This window comes from Balaenoptera borealis (genome assembly GCF_965194805.1).
Source record: "Balaenoptera borealis genome assembly, chromosome: 4".
Taxonomy (NCBI): Eukaryota; Metazoa; Chordata; class Mammalia; order Artiodactyla; family Balaenopteridae; genus Balaenoptera; species Balaenoptera borealis.
This window is the reverse complement of record NC_138861.1, coordinates 14,618,916-14,646,594: the sequence shown is the minus strand read 5'-3', so window position 1 is coordinate 14,646,594 and position 27,679 is coordinate 14,618,916. Positions and strand designations below refer to the sequence as shown.

The 27,679-nt window shown below is 36.6% G+C and overlaps 1 protein-coding gene across 4 annotated transcripts in view; it reads right to left on the bottom strand.

Moving 5' to 3' along the window:
• The window catches only part of GRID2 (glutamate ionotropic receptor delta type subunit 2), a 1,417,069-nt gene that overhangs the window by 81,581 nt on the left and 1,307,809 nt on the right, over positions 1 to 27,679 (bottom strand). The window lies entirely within an intron of this gene.

Genomic DNA, 27,679 nt, shown 5'->3' with positions numbered 1-27,679 from the left:
CAACCAATCGATGACAGACACCCAAATAGTACTCTCTCTCAAAGTCCACACAGCCAACGAACACGTGCTCACCCTCACGCTGTAGCACCTACTACAAAGCTCTGAATGGGGTAGAACTCAATTGGTCCAGTTAAGGATCAAACCAGGGATTACCTCATCACTCATCCATGCCACTTGCAAGAGAACAGGACCAATGGATGGAATAAGAAAGGAGGGAGCCCCCCTCCAAAATAAATTGTTCATATTGATAATTGTTTATGTTTCATAAAGAAACATAGATGGTGTGTAGTCACGCCGTCCTGACTTGTGGTTTGGCCACCTGAAAGTCTTCAAAACCAGTGTTTCTCAAACTTCATTGTGTGTTCTGGGGATGCAGCCCTGGGGATTTGATAAAATGCAGATTCTAACTCAGCAGGTCTGCGGTGAGGTCCAAGATTCTGTCTCTCTACCAAGCTCGCAGGTGGTGCCTGTTTTGCTGGTCAAGACCACACTTTGAGTGTAATTCTAGAACCACACTGGCTAATAGGGGCACCACTAGCCACATGTGGCAGACAGTTTATTCAGGATCACATAAATATTGGAAAATTTATGGTTATTTTCAGTCTTATTAAAAACTTGAGGTGCCAGAAATCAGTGCAACTTTAATCTCACAGATTACTGAAATGAAATTTGTTTATGTGTTCATTGAACACACCTATAGTCACTTATTCTGAGCTAGGTACCATGTTGGAACTGAGGTTATAGTTTTAAGTAAGAGATGGTTTATATCTTCATGAAGTTTATAGTTTTGGAGAGTGGACAGGGTGAAACTAGAAATTAAACAAATAATTAAATGAATAATCAATCATTTAAAATCACTTTGAGTTCTAAGAAGGAGAATTATAGGGTGTTATTGCACATAAAAGTGGGATATAACTCAGTAGGAATGGTCAAGAAATTCTGTGAATGACATTTAAGTGGACATACAATCCGTACTTTAAAAAAGTAACCATGATGACAGGATAATTTGTTATTCACATGGAAAAAAACTTAAATTGGATCACTATCTCACACCATACTTAAAAATAGATTCTACAGAGATTAAAGATCAATAGAAATGAGAATATTTGGAAGAAATATTTAAGATAGGGTAGGATTTCAGACACAAGTAGAAACCATAAAGGAAAAGATTGATAAATTCAATGAAAGAAATGACAATAAAATTAGAACTTCTGTGCATGAAAAGATAATCTCAAAGAGTGAAGAGTTAAACCACAAAATGGTGGAAGATATTTGCAACACACACACACATACAACAACAACAACAACAAAGGAATGGTATCTCTAAAATATGAAAAGAATTCTCTTATTTAGTAAGAAATAGGCAAGTAATCCAGTATGAAATTGGGTAAGGAAATTAACAAGCAATTAATGATAGAGAAAATCCAAATTGAAAACTAACATATGAAAATATGCTCCATCTAAGAAAAAACCAAACTAAAAATCACAATGAGAAATCTTTTCACTTCCATTTCACTTAACACAAATTAAAAAGTGTGATAGTAGTGATGTTAGTGAGTATTTATGGTTTTTTCTTTACCCCCTTTAGTTCTTTTTTCACTTCCTCAGGACAGTTTTCTCTGATCTATTTAAAGATTCATCTCTCATTCTATCAGTCTCTATCCTTCTTTCTTGCTTTATTTTTATCTACAGTACTTCTCCCATTTGACATACTATGTATTTTATTTATTTCTTTAATACCCATATTTGTTTTTTAAAATTTTTATTTTATATTAGAGTACAGTTGATGAACAATGTTGTGTTAGTTTCACGTGTACAGCAAAGTGATTCAGTTATACATATACATGTATCTATTCTTTTTCAAATTCTTTTCCCATTTAGGTTATTACAGAGTATTGAGCAGAGTTCCCTGTGCTCTACAGTAGATCCTTGTTGGTTATCTATTTTAAATACAGCAGTGTGTACATGTCAGTCCCAAACTCTTTAATATTCATATTTGAATGCAAGCTCCACTTAGCAGAAAGTTTTATATATTCGGTTTATTGCCATATGCTCAGTGTCTGGAATCCTTGCTTGGGTGCACAATATCAAAGAGCAATTTACTTCCATAGCCACTGGGGCAGTATCTCTTGATAGGCTTTGGGAAGCTATTTGCCCAAAATGTTGAAGATATGCCTGCCATGAACTCAGACTTTTCAATTCAAGTATATTCTCTCAGATAAACTCTTATACTCTTGCCAAAGGACATATGTACAATAATGTTCATTTCAGCATTATGGTAATAGCAAAAAGTTGGAAGCAATACAAGCACCCATCAATAAAATAATAAGCACATTTTTATGCACTCCTATATTGGAATACTACAGAGCTGTTAACGTAAATGGACTAGATCTACCTATATATCAACATGGATATATTTCAAAAACATCATGTTGAGAGTAATTTACAAGTTGCACAACTGTGTATACAGTTTGGTACCAATTTGCAAAGGCACAATATATTGTTTATGAATATATTAATAAATAGTGCATGTTTATAAATACGCATGGCTATGAAAAGCACCAAATTCAGCATAGAAGTTACCTCTAGGGAGAGAAAGGAGAATAGGATTCATGTAGGACTACAGTTAAGGCTTTTTATTTACAATGTTTGATTTCTTAAGCAGGCTGCTGAGTACATGGGCTTTTGTTATTTGATGCTCTCCACTTTTTGGATAGATCTGATAAATATATATGAGGTAGCGTCAACAGGATTTGGCAATGGATGGGTAGGTGAATGAGATTTAAATATTCTAATTAATTCAAATTTAGGGAAACTAAATAGATAAATATTCAATTTAATAATTACTATGGAAAATAATTATATGTTTTATAAAATAACTGAATACAGGATTCCTTCAAATCTAGGCATCTTTGGTGTATAGAATCTATTCACAAGAAGTTTATTTATAACAGTTCAATTACGTTGAGTAGGATACACCTAGAGTTAAAACTTTTGAAATGTTTACATTATTGATATTCATTTGGAGAAATAAGAATCAATTTAATAATAAAATGTCTAATATAGCATCATTGTGGCAGGGAATGACTGCTCTTTGGGAATACTCTAATAAAGTTAGTTAATGAATGCCATATAGAAGTTGCTTACAGCTAGAACTATAAGACCAAATTTTATGTCAGACTGCTTAATGCACTTCTAAATATAGGTTTCCTTTGTAAAATATAGATTAATAAAATGTCTTACACTTGCAGAGTCTTATACATTTTTAAAACAGTACCCATTGAGGAATTTTTCTTAAGGACTTGTAAAGAGAAAAAAGTTAATAATCTTGAACTTAACAAAATGGCATATCTTTTCTGTGTTAACAATAACATAAATTGTAATAATCATCATAGATCAAATTCCCACATTCTTTAACTAAGTCAGAAAATATAAAATTGCTTTCTAAGCATTACTTGCTCTAATATAGAAAGTGAGTTCCTGGGATATACTGATTTTTATAAAAGGAATCAGTCTGAAATGACTCCTTTGGTGCATTTTTAGCAATTGTTTTTCTAGCATGCATTCTACAGGGTTTATAATTCTTTTTCCCCAGACACAAATAATTTCAAGGAAGTTTTCATGGAAGTCAGTTTTAACTCTCCTCCAGATAGCACGGTAAGCTTTAGCTCTAAGACCATTCATACTCTTTCAGAAATAAAGTTCTTGATTTCAAATCATTCCTTTTCCAAGTTTCCCAGTAGATGGAAGTAGAGAAGGAATGTCATATGATTGCTCAACATAGCAAGGAATAAAATATATTTGATACCAATCAAATTACTTTTTACTCCTTATTCTTCTAAGCATGCATAGACTGAAGGAAGAAGCTTCTTTCACTGGGGATAAGTCTATATCTAAATGTCAAAAACGATAACTCTCTGTGAAGTTTGCTTATGAAGAATTTGCTATGGTTCATTTTCCAGTGACACCTTCATATTCAGTGGTGTCTGCCTTTTGGAGCAGCAATCCAGGATCAATTCATCTTGGCATTCAAAGGAGAAGGAAACAAAGCAAGAGAAAGAATTGGTAGCTTCACAAGAGCAAATGGAGTCACTCGAAGATGAAACAGATTCATTATGGGGCACCCCCACAATCCCCTTCCAAACCGCCCTTCCTACCCTCATCTCAAGCAGCAGGCACCGCTGCACTGTCAGTACAAACACTGATCACCCACAGGAATACAAAACAGCCTTAATGCCTCATTTGCTGAAGCAGCAAGACTATTTCGTATCCTTAGATCATGCGCTGAACCCTTAGATAAAGTTGCCTGGGGGCGCGGACCCAGGGGTGAGGAAAAGAAGAGAGGAATTGCTTCAAAAATATTTTCTTCCTAGAATTACCTCCTTTTTAAACTATAATCAAGCCCTTAAAAAGACATCGTTAATGTACCCTGGAGAATGAGTGACAAAGCAGGGAATGAGCTACTCTTTGTGACTGTAGCTGTGTCATTCACAAATTACAATAGCCATCTTTCTTATTCAGAAGTTCTCTAAGGTGATTTTTTTAAATGACAATTGCGTTAATTAAAATGTTGAAGACTGAATTCTTCATAGTGAAACTGAAATTGCTGAAGAGATTATTAATGAATAATTACAGAAAAGTCCTTTCAGCGTTAGGACGAGTTTTATTTGTATATGTCAATGAAGCTATGTATATTATGGTTTATATGTAGAATTTTCTCCACTTTCCTGTCTAGGAAAGTCCAGGAAAAACCCACTAGATATTAGAGTAATTCATAATGTCATACACTTAGAGAACTGAAAGTTATCCAAATGTAAAGTGAGACATTAGGGAATTATAATCAGAGCACAGACTTTAAACTACCTTTGAATAATTTTTAAAAGAAATAGTAGGGCTTCCCTGGTGGCGCAGTGGTTGAGAATCTGCCTGCCAATGCAGGGGACACGGGTTCGAGCCCTGGTATGGGAAGATCCCACATGCCGCGGAGCAACTAGGCCCGTGAGCCACAACTACTGAGCCTGCGCGTCTGGAGCCTGCGCTCCGCAACGAGAGAGGCCACGACAGTGAAAGGCCCGCGCACTGCAATGAAGAGTGGTCCCCGCTCGCCACAACTAGAGAAAGCCCTCGCACAGAAACGAAGACCTAACACAGCCAAAAATAAATAAATAAATAAATAAATTTAAAAAAAAAAAAAAAAAAAAAAAAAAAAAAAAAAAAAGAAATAGTATACTTAACCCTGCTGATTTTCTAGAGTCTTGCTGCTGAAAAATCTCTTGTCTTCCACTGTGTTATAAACTTCTGCCTGACACATTGAATCCAGTTGAATAAGGACTTATATCCAGAAAGTCATTGAATCTGAGTTAGTTAGAAGTCTAGGTTCCGAATACATGCATCACACTTCAGAATGCTTGTCTGGATGATATTGAAATACTGGAGTCCTGGTTCACGAGGTTTTGTACCATATCAAAAGAGAGAAAATTTGAATGTTATGTAATGCCTTGAACTTTACATCGTAAATTATGACCAGTAATATGGAAAAAAATTATTTGAATAAAACACAAGAGCCTTCTTTAGCTCTTTAGCTTTTCTATTCCAGGACTCTACTTCTCAAAATGAGGGTTCTCTCACCTTCAGAATCATACCACCACACAGCTAAAGACAGCACTATGAAGGGCTTAGAAAAATCTGGGTTTTAATTTTCCCTTCTTCAACTGACCAGCTATGTGACATTTGGGCAAGCTACTTGGCCATTTTGAACTTCAGGTTTTCATTTTCAAAATATAGACAGTAATATCTTGTGGGACTCTCCTGATGAATCAATGTCCAGCATAGTTCTGGCATAAGAAACATGCAGCACCTGTGTCCTTCTCACAATTTCAGTCTTTAAGAAACTTTAAGAGAACATATACTTCACCCTCCTTAAAGGTAGCAATACCTTAATTAACCCATTAAAAAAGGGTTACATTAAGGTTAACAGTTTTGACATGTCCAAATTGTGCCTTAGGTGTTGAATTGTTTTTATTTCACCAAAGCTACTGAACACATTCCAAATGCTTTACTTGCACCTTCTTTGACTTAGACACCCCTCTCTCTCTGTATATATATTTTAAAAAGATAATTCTCTTCTTAAAGAGAATTTCTTTAAATTTCTTGCAATACTTGCAAGTGTTTATTGCAGTATTTCTTCGGATAGACTATTTCTTCATTGGTGCTGCATTAATATTAATACATGTCAATAAAACAGTAACAGATATTGACAAGATGATAATAGTAAAGTGTTGACAAATGGATAAGCTAATACTTACATGAGAGTCACTCTACTTATCACTTTCTCATATAATTTTCATAACAACCACTAAAAGCAAGAGTTGTTATGGTCACTTATTTGCAAGTGAGGGAACTTCCTAGGAAGTTCCTAGGAACTTCCCTTAAGTCACACAGTAAGTGGTAGAAGTAGGACTTGAATCCAGGTTTGCCTGCCACTAAAGTATTTGCTTTTAACAAATCATATCATCTTACTTCTGCTGAACAGAATTCTCTTAGAGGACAGTTATAAACGTGACCCTTAAATAACCCGGTGATGAATAGTTTTGAAGTCAGACTAACACAGACTTCTTTAAACTTTAAACAAAAAGCTTAAAATGAAAACCTTTGAAACTTAGGTTATTCCTAATGAAGTTGAAATTTACTACAATGTAACATTACAACATTTTATAATGTTAGCTTATCATTAATTAGTCTTTAAGCATAATTTTGCTTTTTTAATAGACCTATTTCAGAACCTAAAAACCAAAGTGCCTTTGTCTTTAATGAAACTTCTGTTCAAGTTATCACTTCAGTTAGCACATTGCACTCTTGTGAATAGAACCAGAACCCACATTGACTTTCACATATGTATTTTCATATTCTTATTATATAAATAATAAATATATATGAGAGTCTCTCCTGTTTTTCTCAGACACTGTGGATAAGTGTGGTTTATTAAATCCCACAGAGACAAGCTGCTGTATTGGTCTGTTAAATGTTGTTATAAGTCAGTTAATCTTGTACATGCTTGTTAGTTACATGTACTAATTTACTGTATTGATGGGTTATTAGTATAAATATCAAATGTAACAGAATAAGACAAACATGCATATGAAAGTGATTCCAATAATCATTTTGAAGGAGGTGAAATGATCCATATAGTAGTTTATAAAGGCATCTGGCGAAAAATTGAAAAGTGAACATGAAACATTTGACTAATTGCTTTTCTTGGGATATGTATCAATACAGGAAAATCATAATTAAGAGTTTTAAAAGTACAGTGACCAAAAATACTTTGTAAACTTTTATAGTAAGCATAGTTCTAATATGAGTAGAACCCAGAAAATTTTTAGATAGAAAATAAAGAAAGAATGGTGTTTCTTTTTGAAGTAATCGAGTCACATACTATAGCATTTGTCACTATATCTTCCCCTTGATGGTAAGTTAAAATATGGATGGTAACTGAATTCTGGCCTGGAAGAAATCCACCTTGACTTCTAATGAAAGCACTTAAGTGCAAAATGAACTCAATAGAGCAAACCCCTGAAGTCTCAAGTGAACGTGACAGTCATTTGCCATGTCTGTCTTTTGACACTAGATTATCAACTGAGTTCTTAAACTTGATATGTAGCCTACAAACTCTCTGTTTCTTGTTCATAAGAAACAGGATGATGAACCTATCAATCTGCATTCTTCAACCATAATGCATGAAGGATTTTGATTGACAGCCAGCAAACAAATCAACTTTTCAGAAAAGAATTGTTTCTCACCACTTATAGAAACAAATGTTTACTCTAATTCAGTCATGCAATCCTAAAAATGTTAGAAGTACTTGTACTCACTTTCATTAAAATGATCACATTAAAATCTTTGTCTCCAAATTCCGTAAACCCAGAGTACTTCAAATATCCAAAGTGGAGCTGCTGATGATTTATAAAACCATTGAACAGTCCTAAGATTCATATCTTCATTTCCTTACAATAATGTTAGTGTTTTTTGAATAATGTAATGCTTAGAAAGAATAAGGTACAGTGGGTTAGTGAAATCTGAGTTCTTTCTTCAAAAGTCCATTCTTGAATAATAACTGTAGTGTGGAGAGCATTGCGTCTGCATGATCTTTGTATAAGCCTGTGAAGTCATATTTACACACAATTAAAATGCTATAATTTAGTATATGATATATGTTTGCAATAAAAGTAAAATTTGGGGGTTATAGAAGAGGGAGTGATTAATGGGAACAGAAAAAGCTTTGTGGCTAAAACTGACATTTTGAAGAGGATCTCAGAAGATGTTGAGGGCATTTTGACAGGGGATATGGGGGACAGCTGCACTTTTACTTTCAAATTTGATATGAAAAGTGGACGTGGAATTTGGAAGTTATTTGAAAGGTTTCACTAACATTTTAAGACAATCTCAAAGATTTTAGCCTTATTCGTTCTTTTATGTCAGTGTCAGTTCAGTTTTATTCATTGCTGTAAATGCCAAGAAAGGAGAAAGTTTCAAGAAGTAACAAATCCTGCAGCAATGTCAAACAGCATGAGTACTACAAAGACAGCATTGGGTGAGACAATTAGGAAGTCCTTTCTGTTTTTGCAGAGAGAAGTTTTAGAAGTGTTAGTAGTGGTGAAGTTGATTATTGAGAGTGGATGGAACTGAATGTGAAATGAGGAAATGGAGACAGCTGATGCAGAAGTGGAAAGGTAGTTTCAGAGAGATACCAAGATAAGTAAAGGAAAGAAATGAAGAGATGCAGTGTTGGAAGAGGGCAAATATCAGGGTCAGCTGAGGTAAAGAATGAATGTTGTAAAATAGTGAAAGATGTGGTCAGCGTCTAATCTCAAATAGGTTATACTCCATAATTTTGGGGAAAATCTGGAATATGTTGCCCGACTCATTCATTATTTCTGAAGTACAACTATCCTAGTGGTCAAAGAACAATTGGTTAGACATAAAGGTATTTAATTATAATTTGGCTTTATTACCTCACAGTTGGCAGAGTAAAAAGACAGTACGTATTTGCATTTCCTCACACAGTATTGTCTAAGATATTTTACAGCTAAAATTTTTGGAAGAAGGCTCAGAGCCCTTGCAGGAGTTTTATGAAATAGCCAAATTACCTCCTTGCTCCCTTTCTGAGCTCTGAAAATAACAGCGCATTTCCAAATAATTTCATTAAATGGCCACATAACCAGTAAGAGGAAGATGGCATTATCTCCTTCTTACAGTTGAGGAGGTTAGTGGCTTGGAGAGGTTAAATGACTTGTTGAGGGACACAGTCTGAGAAACGGCAGAAAGAGCACTTCTCCTCCTCCACTGCTCTCCGGCTGTCTCCTGATCAGCCGGCTTCATCCTTTCTCTAGTAACTGTCTGTGGAAGGACTGACATAGATAGAGAAATAGAGCCAAAGAATGACAACATATTAGTGATTCTCAGCACAATCTAACACAGAACATGGCACGAGACGGTACATGAAGCTAACTTAATTCCAGCATGGCGGTCATTATTGTTCATTTCCTTCCGGTTCCTCTAGTATTTACAAAAGCAAACTTGCAGTAATTCTTTAACTTGTACAGAAGAAATGTGCATTGATGACTGGGCATAAGCACTCTGGCTTAGTTCTTTACTTCTCAACATAAATTACTCTTGCTGCATTTTGATTTACTCTGTTTGAGTTATGTCAATATAATCCAGTCCCACATGAAGACAGTGTTAGGTAAATTCTGGGTGAATTTTTAAAAATGTACAAAGTTGAGGCTAAGGGCCTCACTTATGAAAAATGCGCCAAAGTATTTCCAACCTCCAATGCCCCTTCATAGCACTCAGTCACCATTTTTGACATTTCTTTGATACAAATATTTGGAGTTTGAGATCTGGGAGGTGAGCATCTCCAGATAATTATGAATTCACGATACTATCATGTATGTGTGAGTACTTGAGGTGAAATAAAAAAGAAGGTCACCAGATATAAAGAGATGACATTACTCTGAGGACAGTTTAATGGGTCACCAACATTAATGTCATGTAAGAAAATGGAAGAGGAGAAAGAAATATTTTAATTCATCATACAACCATTAACTTTAGAACATGGAGAAACATCTGGAAGGTGGCAAGGATTGGGAAGGAATAGTCTGACCAGATGTTTGTATTGTAAGCTCATGGGCTTCAAAAATTGTTAAAGCCAAGGAGATAAGTCAATGGAAGATGTGTAAAGGATTTAAACTGCACTCCTGTCTGGATTGAAAGACCCAGAGGCCTGTGCTTGAGTGCTTCAAAGGAAGAGGTGCCATATGTAGGAAGTAAGCTTTAAATCAGAATGAGGAGGTGGAAGATTGACTGAAGTGAAAGAGTAAAGATATATGGGACCTTGATAATAATAAAGTAGAAGGTTCTGGGGGCTCTGGGGAAGAGACAAATGAGGAAGTTGGCAGGGGTATGTGGCCAGGGAATAGGGCAGGATTAAGTGGGAGTTAGTGCATAGCAGTGCATGGGAGAGCAGTATCACAGAAATAAAGTTCCACTGAGAGGAAGGGCAATGGGTTGAGTGTGAAGAAGAAACAATGGGAAAACTACCTTTGATATGCAAATTTATTTGTTAATCATATATTTACCAAAAACGATTTATTAAGTACGTATCATATGCCAGGTACTGTGGTACAACTGAATTCCTTCCCAGAGGCTCCTTAAGGCAGTTATTAGATATTTGCATCCATGGATATCCAGTGATATGTCTGGAAGACAGTAGTCTCCCAATAAGCGTTTGTTGAATGAAAGAATAAAGAATGGAAAGATCATATTTAACCACTACAATAACATTATTCTACCCATCATACAGATGAGAAAACTGAGGCTAAATAACAGACTCATGGTCTTGCAGCAAGCTAGAATAAGTGACTAAGTTTGTTACACTAATTTTACAGCATAACAATACTATACTTAGGTATTCTACTTTTCATGCTGTTACCACCTTTATGGGCTGAACTGTGCCCCCCCAAATTCAGATGTTAAAGTCACAACCCCCTGTACCTTAGAACGTGACTGTATTTGGAGGAAGTATTTTTAAAGAGGTAATTAAGTTAAAATGAGGTCATTAGGATGGGCCCTAACCCAATATGGCTGATATCCTTGTAAGAAGATTAAGTTAGGATACAGAATGTGCAGAGAGAAAACCAGGTGAAGACACAGGGAGAAGATAACCATCTACAAGCCAAGAAGAGAAGCGTCAGAAGAATCCACCCTTGCCAACACCCTGATCTTGGACTTTTAGCCTCCAGAACTGTAAGAAAATAAATTTCTGTTGTTTAACCCACTCAGTCTGTAGTATTTGGTATGGCAGCCCTAGCAAACTATACATCATCTCTCCCACTATTGTAGAACAAAGCATTCTACCTCTTTTCCACAAGGTGTCAAGATGTTGAATTACTGAGCCAATGTACTGAGATGTGTTGCAAAATTAGGATAAAATAATCTACCTTTCAAGGTTATTATCAAGATTCAATGAGGGGCTTCCCTGGTGGCGCAGTGGTTGAGAGTCTGCCTGCCAATGCAGGGGACACGGGTTCGAGCCCTGGTCTGGAAGGATCCCACATGCCACGGAGCAGCTGGGCCCGTGAGCCACAATTGCTGAGCCTGCGCGTCTGGAGCCTGTGCTCCGCAACGGGAGAGGCCGCGGTGGTGGGAGGCCTGCGCACCGCGATGAAGAGTGGCCCCCGCTTGCCACAACTAGAGAAAGCCCTCGCACAGAAACGAAGACCCAACACAGTCAAAAATAAATAAATAAATAAATAAATAAAAATTAAAAACTTAAAAAAAAAAAAAGATTCAATGAGATAACATATATAAAATGTCTCTGTAGTGCCAGGAATATAGGATAATCAATTAATTCTAGCAAGTATGTGTCAAGTAGCAGCGGGGACACACAGGAAGAAGTAGAAGAATACTTCCAGATGGACAAGGCATTGTTGAGGGAGAACAGTCCAGTTTGATGGGACAGCACGAGAGCCTAGATGAGGAGGCACCAAAGGCAGCATGGTGTGTTTACGGGACAGGATAATAGAATAACCTGGCTGGAACTAGGAGTGCAGAGATAAAGCTGGAAATACATGTTTTGGCCAAAGGAAACTCAATACAACTCTTATTACTACTCTACCAGAAGGTGAAGTACTATTCCATCAAGTTTAGGGATCTACACTGTGGCTTTATAGAGAGGGGAAAAAAACATACTGCGTTTTTTTAGTAGGATTGTTTCTACTTTCTGAGATAGCAATTTTATAATCAAATCTTTGAGACCCCTTTTATCGCCACGTTCTTAACTGCTGACCTCACTTTATACTACATTGACAAAAAGAAACGATCAGATATGGACTCCTCATCTTTCTGTCAGCCAGATCAGTTACACTTGCATAAATGCCCCTTCTTCCCTTCTCTTACAATATGGAAGTGTCACTCTTTCCATCAAAGGCCAGTTCCTCATCTTATTCTTAAGGATCTTTCTTCTTGCCTGATTATTTTTCTCTCCTACATCATCAGTCTTTCCCTCTCTATGAGATCATTTCCATTAGCATATATACATATCAACAATTTTTCATCTTAAAAAGTATCCTTGATCCCAATTCCCCTTCTAGCTACCGCCCTATTTCTTCCTTTTTGTAAAAGAAATACTTAAAAAAGTTGTCTATGTATATGTCTATACTTATTATCTCAATTTTCTCTTAAACTCATTTTAATCAGACTAGTTTGGTCTTCATCCTCACCATTCTTTCAAAACTTCTCTGGTTGAGGACAAAAATGACCCTTCCACATTATCAATCCAGTGGTCAGTTCTAAATCTTACTCGTTAAATCAATCCTTCCTTGAATTTCCTTTTTTTTTTTTTTTTACTAGCTTCTAGGATGCTACACCACCTTGTTTTTCTTCTGTTTCCCTGGCCGTCCTTCTGGGTGTCCTTTGTACTGACTTTTGATCTCACCTCTTAACGTGGCAGTGCCTCAGAGCTCAGTCCTTGGCCCTCTTCTCTTTTGCTGATAACTCCCACATTTATATTTCCAGCTAGGACCTCTCCCTAGAACTCCAGGCTTGTTTAATCAACCGCCTAAGACATCTTTATTGGGATTCTAATAGGCATTTCAAGCTTATAGTATGTCTGAAACTGAGCTCCTGATCTTTCTCCCTCAGCTCACCACAACCAGTCTTTCTGCAGTCTTCCCCATGCCTCCTGGTAGCGCTCCATTTTCCAGGTGTGAAGACCAACACTTGAGAGACATCCTTTCTCTTATCACACACTTCTCTCTCTCAGACCCCACATCCAACCCATCAGCTATCAACATTCAAATATATCCAGACTCTGAGCACTTCTCACTAGCTCCACTGATACTATCCATGTCCCAGATAACATCATCTTTCATCCAGATTATCACAATAGCCTCGTAACTGTTTTCCCAGCTTCTATCCTTTCCACTTTCAGCCTTTTTTCAATGCAGCAGCCAGATCATTTCTCCTCTGTGCTCAAAATCCCACCGTGGTTCCCCATTTCACTCAGAGTGAAAGCCAGTATTTTTACAGGGGTCCAGCCTCATACTGTCTGGCCCGTGATTACCTCTCATCTCTTCCTCTACTTCTCTTCTTGCTCTCTTCCTGCTCTCTCCACTCCAGCTGCACTAGTCTCTTTGCTTTATCTTCAGCACACCAGATATACTCCCAACTCGCTAGGCGAGCCCTGTCTGGAACACTCTTCTGCCAGATGTCTGCAAGGTTCACCTCCACATTTCCTTCAAGACTTCATTCACATGCCATCTTATCAAGGAAACCTTCCCTGAATACTCTTTTTAAAATTGCAAACTGCCCATCCCACTCCATAACTCCCTACCTTTTACCTTTTGAAAATACAGCATTTTATCGTCTAACGTTTTATGTAATTTAATTATTTGTGGTGTTTGGAATTTATTTCCTGTCTCTTCCTACTGAAATATAAGTTCTAGGAAGGTGGGAATTTTAAAATTATTTGTTTATTTACTGATATATATATATATATATATATATATAGAGAGAGAGAGAGAGAGAGAGAGAGAGAGACTATAAAGCAGTGCCTGGCACATAGTAGTTGCCCAATAAACATTTGGTAAAAACATGAGTGTACTGCAGAGTAGGAGACTGAAAGCAGTCAGACAGGTTAGGAAGCTATCCTGGCAATGATGGGGCCTGGATAAAAGCAATGAGAATAGAAGGGAGGAGGTAAGTATGAGATGTTCATAAGGCATCAAGAGAAGGGTTTAAGGATTCATTAGATAGCATTGGGTGGCAGTTGAGGCGGTGGGGGAGAAGGTGAGTATGAATTGCAAGCATCTGCTTAGTTAACTGGGTGGATGGTGGCATGATGAATTAGATGAATTAGAAAAGAGAACACAAGCAGCAGAGAAAGTTTCGGCAATGGAGAGATGAAGAGCTCAGTTTTAGGTACTTAGTATTAGACATAGGGCGGAACGGCTGAGGAAACATGTCCAGCAGAATAATAACTGCAGCAACAGCAGTAGTGGTGAGGATAATAATGTAACAGCTAACAGTTATTGAACATTATCTATATGTTAGGCCCTGTTTAAGTGCTTTACATATATTAACTCTTTTAAATTTCTCTCCCTTTTTAGAGATGAAGAAATTGAGAGCATAGAGAAATTAAGGACAATTTGCTCGAAGTGACTTGATTGAATGGAATTCATATATTGAATGTAATGATTGATGGAATTAGTTAGTGGCAAAGTAAAAAAATATAAACTCAGGCAGCCTGGCTCTGGAGTCTGTGACCTTAACAGTTGGATATAAATGTCTAAAACTTTGCAGAGAAAAGCGGGTTGATAAGCAGAGTTGGGAGTGCCCATTCTATAGGTGATCACGTAAATCCATGAAAGATGAGATTATCTAGGGAGAGGCTGCACTACTACTACCCTCACTACTAACTGCTGGTAACATTTCTGGAGCCCTTACTGCAGCTCAGATACTGAGCTACAATGGGGGACAAGATGTGCCTGACCTCTCACCCCTTGTTGTTAGGGTAGTAATACTAACATGTGATGAAGTTTATGGTGGGCAAATTCAAGGAGTTGGGGGAAGACATGTTAGAAGAACCTGACCCAATTCTGTAGATCAGCAAAAAGATCGCTGAGTGACACCTGAACTGGAAGGAAAGAGACTGGTCAGAGGAAGCTGATGAATTTTGATAAAAATAGAGTCTGAAGATGAAAGAACAGGTTAGTGAAAGTTGGAGTAAAAATGTGTAAGCGTTTGAGGTTGTGGTCAGAAAAGGGACGCAAAGCATTTGCTCACTGCCTGACACATTCACACGGACATTGAAGGGTTTGTTTCCTTCTTTACATAATAAAAGGTATGAATGAGAATTCATTCCCTGGGCAGAGTCCTTATATTCATATGCCTGGAGAGACATTTTGCTTTTTTTTTTTTTCTGTTTATTTATTTATTTTTATCTTTTTAAAAAAAAATAAATTTATTTATTTATTTTTGGCTGCGTTTTTGGTCTTCGTTGCTGCGCACCGGCTTTCTCTGGTTGTGGCGAGCGGGGGCTACACTTCGTTGTGGTGCGCGGTCTTGTTGCGAAGCATGGGCTCTAGGTATGCAGGCTCCAGTAGTTGTGCCACGCGGGCTCAGTAGTTGTGGTGCACGGGCTTATTTGCTCCGCGGCATGTGGGATCTTCTCGGACCGGGGCTCGAACCTCTGTCCCCTGCATTGGCAGGCGGATTCTTAACCACTGCCCCACCAGGGAAGCTCTTTTTTCTGTTTATTAAGTCATAAAGTATTACTCTGTTTGCAAATAGCCTGGACAAATGTGGAAGAAATGCCCCAAGATTTGCCATTCTCAGCAATGGTTATTCACCCCTTCAAAAAGAGTCTTTCCTGCTTCTACTCACCTATTTTGTGTTGTTTCCTATAGATTTGAAATCTGTTTCTCAATATGTTACTACAACACAATTTTGTCAGTTTTATAATAATGTAGGATAACCCTATGTACTGTAATCTTCTGAAACACAGAGAAGTTGCAGATAGTTTATTCTTCTTTCAAATAAAATAAATGATTTTCCCATCACAGAAATTCAAAAGTACAAAAGCATATATTTTGGCATATTCAGTAAAGGAAACTGAAACAAAACTATTATTTATAAATGTTAAAAACACTAGAGTTGCCAGTTGTCAAAGTTCAGTGTTTAGGAGAAAAGGCAGTAACGTTGTATGTAGTTTAGCTAAACAAAATCAAGATTTTCTCCTAAAATAGCTCCTTGCTTTACCATTCAGAATATCTTAAGCAAGTACCAAAACACCAAAACTGATGGGAAAATAATTTAAAATATCGCATTCCCAGAAAGAATTGAATCATGTGCATCTATGTGATTAGAGTAAGCATAGTGTAAAAATATTTTGGCTGAGTTTATCTTTCTAGTCCCACAGGATCATATTTAAAAACTTGCTTTTTTTTTTAATCTTAAGGTGATTTCTAGTCAAAGAGTAAAACTTCCTATTAATCTCACATCTTTGTTTTATTGAAATAGACAAAGCTTCAAATATCATGAAGACACATCAGTTATTCTTCAAGAATGCAGATGCTTGCTGGGATATGACTTGAGAGCAGAGCAGGGTTAGAACATAGGATAGGAGTAGGCCCATGTGTGGGAATGGTAGACAATTCAAATGTCAAAGAAGAGACGGGGGAAAGGCTATGCTGATGAGAACAAGTACTAGAGAGCTTTTTAAAGGTAACATCTTAAAAATATTAGAAATTTATTATCTTAAATGTGTTAGAAATTTATATTCTTACTAATGGGAGAGATATGTTGAATCATATTTTCTTAAGTTTTTAACCTAGAGTTTTTTCTTCTGAAACAGTTAGTAGTGATTTTATTTTGAAAGTTTAAAAAAATTAAATTTAGGTTATCATTGTACCATGTCACAGGCTCCCACAATTTGTACTGTTCATAGTAAGGGGGCGGCAGGGGCTACCATTTGTGTGTGAACAGAAGCCATAAAAAACCAGCAGAGTCAGACTGCCATGTCTGCATCGAGTTTGTATTTCTCAAATTCCAGTGTCATCAATGAAGTCACAGAACTTTCTTCTTTATATACAAAAAAATTTAACAAAGTTATTTTACTCTATCTTTTTGTTATATAGGATGGTTTAGGAATTTCGAGAAAACTGAAAATTGATTTTGAGTTCCATTTGGTTCCTGAAGTTAATTTTTTACATTTCCATTTTAGCACATGCTTAAGAATTTTATACTTTTACAAACACTAATTTACTCAACACATTCTTGGCATTAAGTGGATCATGAACATAGAGGGTTAATTGATTTGTCCAAGGTTACAGGTTCTCAAGAACCATTTTCACACATAAAAATAAAAGTCCCATTGGTCTATCTGCTCTGGCATTAGTAGCAATCAATACTAAGGAACTGTGGTGTGTAAGGTGCTGAACATTTTATTTTGAAATATGGCAACTCTTCTGTGGTGTATTCACATTCTGCTTACTTCAGATTGCTCTTGAATTTGAAAATACTGTCCTGTCTGAGACTATTAATTGCTAATAAATATTAGCATTATTCAGTTGAAGGGAGCTGTTTTTCAGTGATGCGTGAAAAGTGCTTCCAACCTCTGGTTAGGAAATGCTTCCAACCTCTGATTAGGTGGAAAATATAAGCTATTACTATTGCTTGTACAATACCATTTTTATTTTGCAGTTTAACCTTGAAAAAATAACATGTATAATCTATGAACAAGTATAAAATCTTTAGAAGCTTAGTAAGTGAGTAATGCTTAAAACAAAGTTCGAGAGATGGGCCATTTCCCCCCTCTCCATCCCCTTTCTCTTTTAAGTCTTTCACTACTCTTGAAAAATAGCAGAGTAGAGTGGATATATACACGAGCTCTGAATCCACTGAACCACCCTCTGAAATAAGTACTATTACTATCCTTACCCACAAAATGAGAGGGTAGTAATAGTACTTATTTCAGAGGGTGGCTATGAAAATTAAATTTAATACATAGTAAGTGCTCAATAAATCTCAGTTATCAGTATAACTACAAGAGCCAGATACCTTCTGTTATTAAAATACTTACAGAAAAGGCACCATTATGGTATAAGTTACTCTTAATAACTGCCATCCATAAATTACTATTATGCACTAAGTGACTTTCAGGTGACAGGCTATCTGTTAAAAGACTATTATATAGTGTGATATAATTTCAGTTATTTAAGTCAAGGTCTCTTCCAAGTTACTCCAGACTTATTTCCTTCTGTAACCAATTTACTACTTTTGATATGTAGGAGGGAAACACACACACACACACACACACACACACCCTCCATATGATAGGTCTATGCTGCTTGTGAGATGTTTAAAAGAGTTGAAAAATTAGCCAAAACCACTTTGACTTCATTAATTATATCTTACACATAAAAGACCCCTCTTTATCAGTCATTATAGGGTAATAGAAAAGTCCCATGAAATATAATAAACATACTGATAAATAAACATACTGATAAATTGAGATAAGTCTATCCATCCACCCAACTATCTATCTCTAACACATTCCTCAAGAAATTTTGAGCATAAGAAAGCTCTAATTATATAGGAGATACAGTTAATATATAGGTGAACCATTTTTTAGAATTGCAAACCTGTTTTGTGGATCCTCACTGGCAATAAAGAAAATATATTCATTTACTTCTTCAAAGATTACTGAGATATCATTTGGACATTTTTCTTTAAATGAACTAAATTTCCTATATAAGAAAAGATAACAGTGAGATGACCTATTATGCTTTATAATATTTAGAGGAATCTGAAAAAAATTAAGTTTTATGCCCTGAAAGGTCAAATGTGATCAGACGTTCTGTTGATAACCTGTGATGGGAAAGTTTAAATTTAAATCAAAACAGGGAATGAAATGTTAATGAGTTCTTATATATTCATACTGATCATTGATTACAGAAGAAGGGTTTGACACCTGAAACAGGGCAAAATTTGTACCTATTAATTTTTTTTTCTTTTAAAGAAAAAGGATTAATCCTGGAGACTGTAGGCCATTGTACCTGAGTGCTATATGCTAAAGTATATCATTCAAACATGGCCTGGCAGTTAAATATAATTAATTGGAAATGAACCTGAATACTTAAAGTAGTGATAGATTTTAGTAAGGGTTGGGATGACCAGTCTTTCTCTCACAAGCATGGGTGGTAGACAGGGGGTCAGACTATAGAGCAGGCCCACCAGATGCTTATAGTTAAGATAGATATAATTAATTTTGGCTCTGTACTTCAGAGGACAATACCTAGCAGCAAAAGTAGGAACGTAGGGTATTGGGTATTGCAAATTCTGTCTGAAAAAGCCAAAGTGTCAAAACTGTAGAAACCCAATATAGCATGAATCAAGGGACAGTTCTGGAGTCCAGAATGGAAGATAAAGCCTAAAGCCATGAGTTTGAAAAATATGCAGGGTTGAAGAAGGAGATGTAAGGAAAGGCGAGGGCAAGGACAGCTAGAAGGGGTGGGCTCACTAGATGGTGCTCTGAGAGGTGGTACTACCCAAAGATTTTGAAAAGCAATATAATAACTAGACAAATGAGGAGTTTGAGCATACAAAAACAGCCTAGGATTTTGTGGTGCACTGCGTAAGTTTTGTTAACTGCTGCTCCTTGGAAGCATTTGAGTGTGCGACCCCTGTGGACCATCGCTTAACAAAGGATTAGAATATCCAAGGCTGTTTTTAATCAAATGTCTGTGGCTTGTTTCATGTATGAGTTGGTCTTGTTTTAAAGACAGCTCGAAGACTTGGACAAGAAAAGATGTCTATATCCATTAGAATTATTTGGAATGGCTCAATTGCCAAGGAATGATGGATAAAAAGAAAATAGGAGATGGTTAGTGAAAACATTAAGGTAACTGTGACATGTTTGTGTTATGTGTTACTTAACATGTAGGATTGTCATGATGCAAAAATGAGAAAATAGATATGAAAGTACAATCTTGGAACAAAAAGGTTCTGTACAAAGGCAGGACATGGCAATGATTGTGATGTTTTTGCATTGAGATGGAAAGGTATTGAACATTTTGACATAATCTTTGAAGTCAAATAGGGGCAACTAAAATCATTTTCTGCCTAACAAAATATTTGTGGTAGATTTTCTACATTCTTTGGGTGCTTCTAGTATACACAGGACTTCCTGATGCAGGGAAGCACTGAAGAATAAAAATGATAGCATCAGGTTTAATGAAAAAAGCTGATTACCTGACATACTTGTTCTGTTTAATATCTTGGGCTAGTCAACTACATGATAAATATAGGAAGGTGGATATTGCTGCTATTTGCCAAGCTGCCAATTGTACAAATGCCAATGTGTAGTGTACTTCAGTCTCTTCACATTTCTCATCAAGACTGAAAGTAATTTAAACTAGTTCTTCTGCTGATAAATAGTATTCTATGCTATTTACAGATAAGACACAAAATCATTACAGAGATTCGACATAGAGACGATTTAGGTATAAAGCTTTAAATATGTAGTCTCCTTATCATCCTTTTATACTCAACATTTTTAGAAAGGAGGTTATCTTTGGCTACCAAAGAAAAAGAGATTATATTTTTTTATTTTTCAAGCTGATGTGAGAAAAGGATTGTGTCTTTCCGCCAACACCATCCCAGTATGAAATCTTTAGCATACCTACACATTGGTTAGACAGCTGCAGTGTAAGCAAGAGCCCAGCAGGTGGCATAATAATGGAGAAATGGTTGGGATTTTGCCCAGACTAAAGAACTCAAAAAATATTTCAGTACATAGTAGTATATTTTCTTCTCTAGGGTAAAATATTTAACAACAAATAATTAGCCCTAAAATTAGAAAAAAGTATGTGTGGGAATAACTTGCAAATCCATGAAATGACTTATGATGGCAACTGTGAAACAGTTAATATTTGTGGAGCTTGAGGCAAACGTAGAAACAGAGCCTAGTATACTGCATTTCTAAATATTTAAAGTTATGTCAAGCTATCGAATTTTAAAATATGTTCTTCAATGGCAGCTTCACGACCCCCTTCTCTTTCCACTTCCAGCTCTTTCCTGCACCGTGAGGGCGTTACCAGTATGCACGTGGCCCTGCTAAGTGCACATCTACCCTCTATCCACACCCCACAGACAGCCATCCCTTGGCCACCCCTGGGCCTAGGGAGTTGCACCAGTGGTATGGTTCCCCCTCAGGGAATGGACTGGGGTTAAGTGGTCTATGGCTGCAGAAAATGGGATCAGGACAGTTTGGATAAATAATTATAGGGTCTGCATACTTGGAATATGGTCTAGAAGGAATGCATAGGCTTCTGGTGGACATGCCCCCTTGACTCTGCAAACTCCTCAACTGGTGGGAAGGAAAGTGGCAAAAAGAAGGCCAGAAGGGGCACTTGAAAGAGCAGGGCTCAGGGCAGGGGTCTTTCTTGCTTGGGTTTAAGGATAATAGAGCTCTGATGCATTTTAATAAGAGCTAATATATCAATATATACTGTTTTTCTGTTTACATTTAGCTTTCATGTTCTTAATCTCATTGAATTTTTCAACTTTTATTTTATATTGGAATATAGTTGATTAACAATGTTGTGTTAGTTTCAGATGTACATCAAAGTGATTCAGTTATACATATACATGCATCTATTCTTTTTCAAATTCTTTTCCCAATTAGCCTGTTACAGAATACTGAGCAGAGTTCTCTGTGCTATACAGTAGGACCTTGTTGGTTATCCATTTTAAATATAACAATGTGTACATGTCAATACCATTGAACTTTGACAAACACCTCTGTGAGGTAAAAGGAATTATTACCGTAATTTTACAGAGGGGGAAACTGCGTCTCAGAGAAGTCAAATGACATATCAAGGCCACACAACTAGTAAAGTGCAGTGGCAGAACTCACACCCAGGTATTCTTAGTGTAGGGCTCTTTCCATTGTACTGCCCTGGGCAGAGGCTGACCGAGTTTGTAATAGGCCTCTATGCCATGCAGTTAATGTAGAGCTCATGTCTTGAGACTTCTGAATACTTAAACTGCGGGGCAAAGCCTTTCGGATAACACATTTAACTTCCTTAGGCTGTCACGCTTAAAGGAAAATCCTTCCATGCACAACAAATTGTCTACGTCTGAAGTTTGGATATAAACCCTCCTCCTCAATACACAAGGTTTTAGAACTTCATTCTACTTACAAGTTTCTGCAACAGCAAAGCATGATGAGGCAATCTGAACACAGTATTATTATACCCTTTTGCCAAAGTCTCAGCATCTTCCCTATGAAAAAACTCAGAAGTATAGTTTCAAATTTGGGGCATTTGCCTTGCATACTTTGATTTTTTTACCCTAGTTTCTATGGCAAAACCAAAACCAAAACCAAAATAATTGCCTTCTATTCCTATCTTATTGTTCCTTCTCAGGTCTCATTACTCATATATTCATACACACTCTCTTAGAATGTTTGATTACAAAGCAAATGTACACTGGGCTTCCTTCATCAAAGACTGGTCTGCCTGAAAGATTTTGATTCTTGCTAAGTTTTTCATATTGTTTGTTCTAATGGTGTGGTCCCATTGCATAGACTCAGAGAGACTTTCAAATGATATTAGTAGTGAATTCTTTTAAAAATGATATCTATGTGGAAAATGAGTTTATCTAAAATAAATAAAAATAGACTTGTTTTTAGTAGAAACATGTGGATGAATTGCCTAGAATTCACTTTTGCCATCTGTGATGGTTAAGTTTTTATGTGTCACCTTGACTGGCCACAGGGTGTCTGTGAATGTGTTTCTGGATGAGATTAGCATTGGAATCAGTGGGTTCTGTAAAGTTACTGCCCTCCCCACGTGGGTGGGCATCATCCAGTCCACTGAAGGTCTAAATAGAACAAAAAAGGCAGAGGAAGGAAGAATTTGCCTTTGTTCCTGCCTCATTGCTTGAGCTGGGACTTCTCATCTCATCTTCTTCCGCTCCTGGAGTGGGACTTACACCATTGGATGCCCTGGTTCTCAGGCCTTTGAACTTGGACTGAATTACACTACTGCCTTTCCTAGGTCTCCAGCTTGCAGATGGCAGATATTGTGACTTCTCAGCCTTCACGACTGCATGAGCCAATTCTTCAAAATCTCTCTAATATATAATTAATTCCGTTTCTCTGGAGAACCCTGACTACTACACCAGCCTTTTCCTTGCCTCTAGGAGCAGACACTGAAGTACCCTAGAACTCTGAATATTATGTGGAAGTATCAGTGTAACCCATTTATTAAACAAGCAAGTAATTCAGCTTCTGGACATTCAAAGTTTTGTTTGTGATAAATCATGAAGCTAGGTCTTACGGGGCCAGGATTTTTCATGTGGTGCAAGTGGACTGCGGTGATGGTCTGGCCACTGCTGATAGTTGCTATTCTCTTTATCAGTGTGTTAGAAACCATATAACTTTTTCTGCTCCCTCTTGGGTCTTTGTTATTGGACAGGAAACAGTATTATGCTAAGAGACATGATTTCATTATAGGATCTCAGTTTCCTTAATTTCAGCTTAGTATCACCTTGGGTTTCGGGGTTCATAGAAATAGTCTCCTGCCATAATCAGATATTAAGGCTGAGAAGAACAAAACCATATCATCATTGGTGCCAATAAATAATTGTTCCAGAACTGCAAGAAGCCCAAGGGAAGAATGGTTTATGGTAACTGCTGTAAATGTAAAAAAATCATTATTTTTGGCAAACTTTACTGGTTTATATGCAAAAACTCTACATGACTCTAATCACTAAGGTAACATTTTGCCACTAATGTATCCTGGAGAGTTCATCAAAAAGTTATACTGCTAGAAATTAGATTTCATTGGGATTTGAAAACAGTCACAATAGCCAATTAGTGACTAGTGCTTTGAAAATTTTCCAGCCCCAAATCATCTTCAAATTTTATAGTAGTGATTTTCTTATCTGCACATGTAATGGAGGAGGTGCAGGGAGGGTGGGATCCCAGTAAAAAAAATGTGGAGTGGAAATACAAAAATTTTGAGAGGTCATAACTTCAAACTATACATACTACCTGGAGAAACTGATGTATACCTTTTCCACCCAGCCTCTTGAAAATCATTACGTGAAATAAAAGATGTAACTTGTAGGAGTGTTATGTGACTGTTATGCAAGGGAATGGGGTGAAGTAGACAAAGGTCTAACCTTGAGGTTAAATTGAAATTCAGCCAGCTCAAAGACTGAATATATTACTGTTTCATTATTATTTTTTGCTTTAATGATAGTGTAGTTAATTTCATGCATAGGACTAAAATTTTTTCAGAATACACAGGCATTTCAGGAGGGTTCTAAAGTGATTCTGGTAGCATATTATTTTGAATGATAATGATAATAAACTGGCCAATATTTATTAGAGGATACATTATGCAAAGAATTCTATTTTAAATATGAAAAGACAAGAATATGTTTGCTACCAGAAATTTTTGGTAGGTTGACTATTTAATGCTGAGAGACATATTTTCTATGCCTTATTATAAGGTTCAAGCATATGATTCTATCATAAACACACATTTTTTCATACAGAAAGCGTATTTAGAAACATGACCCCACATTAACTCAGAGGCTATCTGTATGTCTCATACATTTTTGAATTTTTTTCTCATTAGAAAATGCTATCTGACAGTGATATGTGATAGGTCAGGACAATAAAATATGATGTGCTATAATAAAATGTGATATGTATAATATAATATAAAACAAATCCTCACAATAAATGCATTAACATTTCACTCACTGGGATTTCACTCATTGAGCATTCCAAACTATTTTGTACCTGTTGTAGAAACAGAAAGTTAGCAAAATAAGACCCCAAGTGGTCAAAGCAGAGGTCACAAGTAAGTATGCAAAGCTCATAAACCAAAATAGTGTCCTTGATCTTACTAAGAGTAATTCCTTCTGATCTTTGACAGAATTCTTACAAGTTTATCCTAATTTTTTTGATAGCACGTATCTTTATCTATAGGAGGTGCACTGCAAACAACTCTGCTTTGAGTCCTTCCCTGGCCCACTGATGTTGAACCCTTCCATTCTGTCTTGGGTCATCCCACATTGGCAAGGCCTGGGAGAAACAAACCACATTGTCCATAGAATAAAATCTAATTCATCGCAATTCTCAGACAGAATTGTAATTACCTTTTTACATCTCTATTTTTTCTTGCTCTTTAAAGGCTGAGACCATGTTTTATTTATCTTTGAATACCTAGCACTTAATACAGTGACTAATACGTAGTATATCTTCAATTAACATTTGCTGAAATAAACTGCATTTGAAATACCATATTATAACAGGGAGCGTTGAAAGGGGAGGTGAAAATACCAACTATAAAAAGTGAGGACAAACAGTCTGATAGCAAAGAAAAAGCAACAATATGAAAATCAGATAAAAGAAATCAAAGGTCATTGAGTGTAGGAGAAAATAATTATGTACATCTCAGTAATCCTAATGGTATCATAGTATTAAAGCAGTGTGAAAGAATACATTTTCATAATGATCATCCCAGATTAAAATATTCTCTTTATAAAGACAGGGAAGTGTATAAAATTTGAGGGGAGGGCTTCCCCGGTGGCACAGTGGTTAAGAATCTGCCTGCCAATGCAAGGGACACGGGTTCAAGCCCTGGCCTGGGAAGATCCCACATGCCACAGAGCAACTAAGCCCGTGTGCCACAACTACTGAGCCTGAGCTCTGTAGCCTGAGAGCCACAACCACTGAGCCCACGTGCCACAACTACTGAAGCCTGCGCGCCTAAAGCCTGTGCTCCACAACAAGAGAAGCCACCGCAATGAGAAGCCTGCGCACTGCAACAAAGAGTAGCCCCCACTCACCGCAACTAGAGAAAGCCTGTGCACAGCAACGAAGACCCAACACAGCCGAAAATAAATAAATAAATTTAAAAAAAAATTTGAGGGGAAAGCTTTAGGTATATGAAGAATTATAAAAATTACCAGAAGATGGCAGAACACTGAAATATTACAAAGCTATTATTGGCCATAGTTAATGCGTAACAATTCATGGTGTCTCCGGTTTATATAAGAATAAAGAGAAAGATGTTAATTTTTTAAGCATCTAAAGTTTAAGGAAATGTCTTAAAGATAATAAAGGTGAAAGGTATTGCCACATTTTATTATCTTAAAAAGAAATAGGCATACAGTATACCGCTGGTTTTAAATTACTCAGTGAGAAATATTTGGAGTCCATCTCAAAGCACTGTGCTAGTCTTACCTGGTATTATGTTAAATCTTATTTCACGTGGTGAATTTAAACAAAAGAAACAATGGTTATGTGACTCAAATTCAGTTCCTCAATCCCATCTTTGTCATAGAATAAAAGCTATTAGGATATTCATATGAGAATGTTACCTTGTAAGTTTTATGGCTAAAATATTAATCAGTACATTCACGTAAAACCTGGTAAAAGAGTGCATTTTCAGGAAATAGAAGTAACAGTGATTTATTTTCATAGCACCTGTCTGGTGACAGACACATGGTTTTTCCTAGGACTCTCAACTCTTAAAGCCACTGCTCCTATGAAACCCATCTCAGCAGGCTTCTCTTTTGATCATTTAAGCCCATAAAAGGTACTTCATGTTAGAATTATGCTTCTTCAAAGGCAGTAGAGAGAAGTCTTCTCCATAGGTGTTTCCTCCTGGTTATCATTTAAGGCCAGGAAGAGCACAGATTTTAAAAAAGGAAGAAAATCTAACTGTTATAATGGAACCTGGATGTACTTGGTCAAATGGTTCTACTGTCTAGTAGTTATGTCACGTTAGCCTGTCTTTGTCCTTCAATCAGTTTAAGCACATCATTTCTTTCAAAAAGCCTTTCCTTTTGCCTCCAAGCCTGATCTAGATGCTCTTCTTTTCTATTTAAAAACCCATGGACACCTCTGACTTAACTCTTACAATGATATACTGAATTGTTTTATTTATTTTGCTTTTCAATCCATTGGGATAAGCTAATTGGAGGCAAGGGTCATCTTATTTGTCTTTGTATCTCTGGATCCTGGGAAAGAAATCATCACATAATAGGTTTTCAACAGATGTTTGTTCAATTAATAAGTAAATTACTAATGGATGAATGACAAGTTTATATAATTACAAATAAAATTAGAACATCTGATACCAAACTAAACTTTGACAATCATTTGAGGAAGTATTCTAATATTTAAAAATAATTTCATAATAATTTTGTTTCTTTCCTTCTTTCTTATATTAATGCTGTAGGTCCATGTTTAAAGGTAGCTGTTTTTGGCAGGGAGATTCTGGAAACTGCTAAAAGGGAGCTATCTTAGTCATCTGGGAAACGATTTAGTTTTATTCTTTTCATCATTTTTTTTAGATGAGACCCAGGGAGTCCTCAACTGAGGGTGTACGTGACTGAAAGCTGAGGTCTACAGTAAGGCAGGAAAGCGATATCAACATCACAGCGCACTGAAAGGGCCTCACCAGCAGCCATGCCCTGTTACTGTTCTCTGAACTTACCTCTTAGCTGCCACCATATAATGTATCCAACAGACAGCATTTATTCTGTGCCTTCCATATGCAGGGCTGTTCTAGGTGCTTAACATATTGATTACACT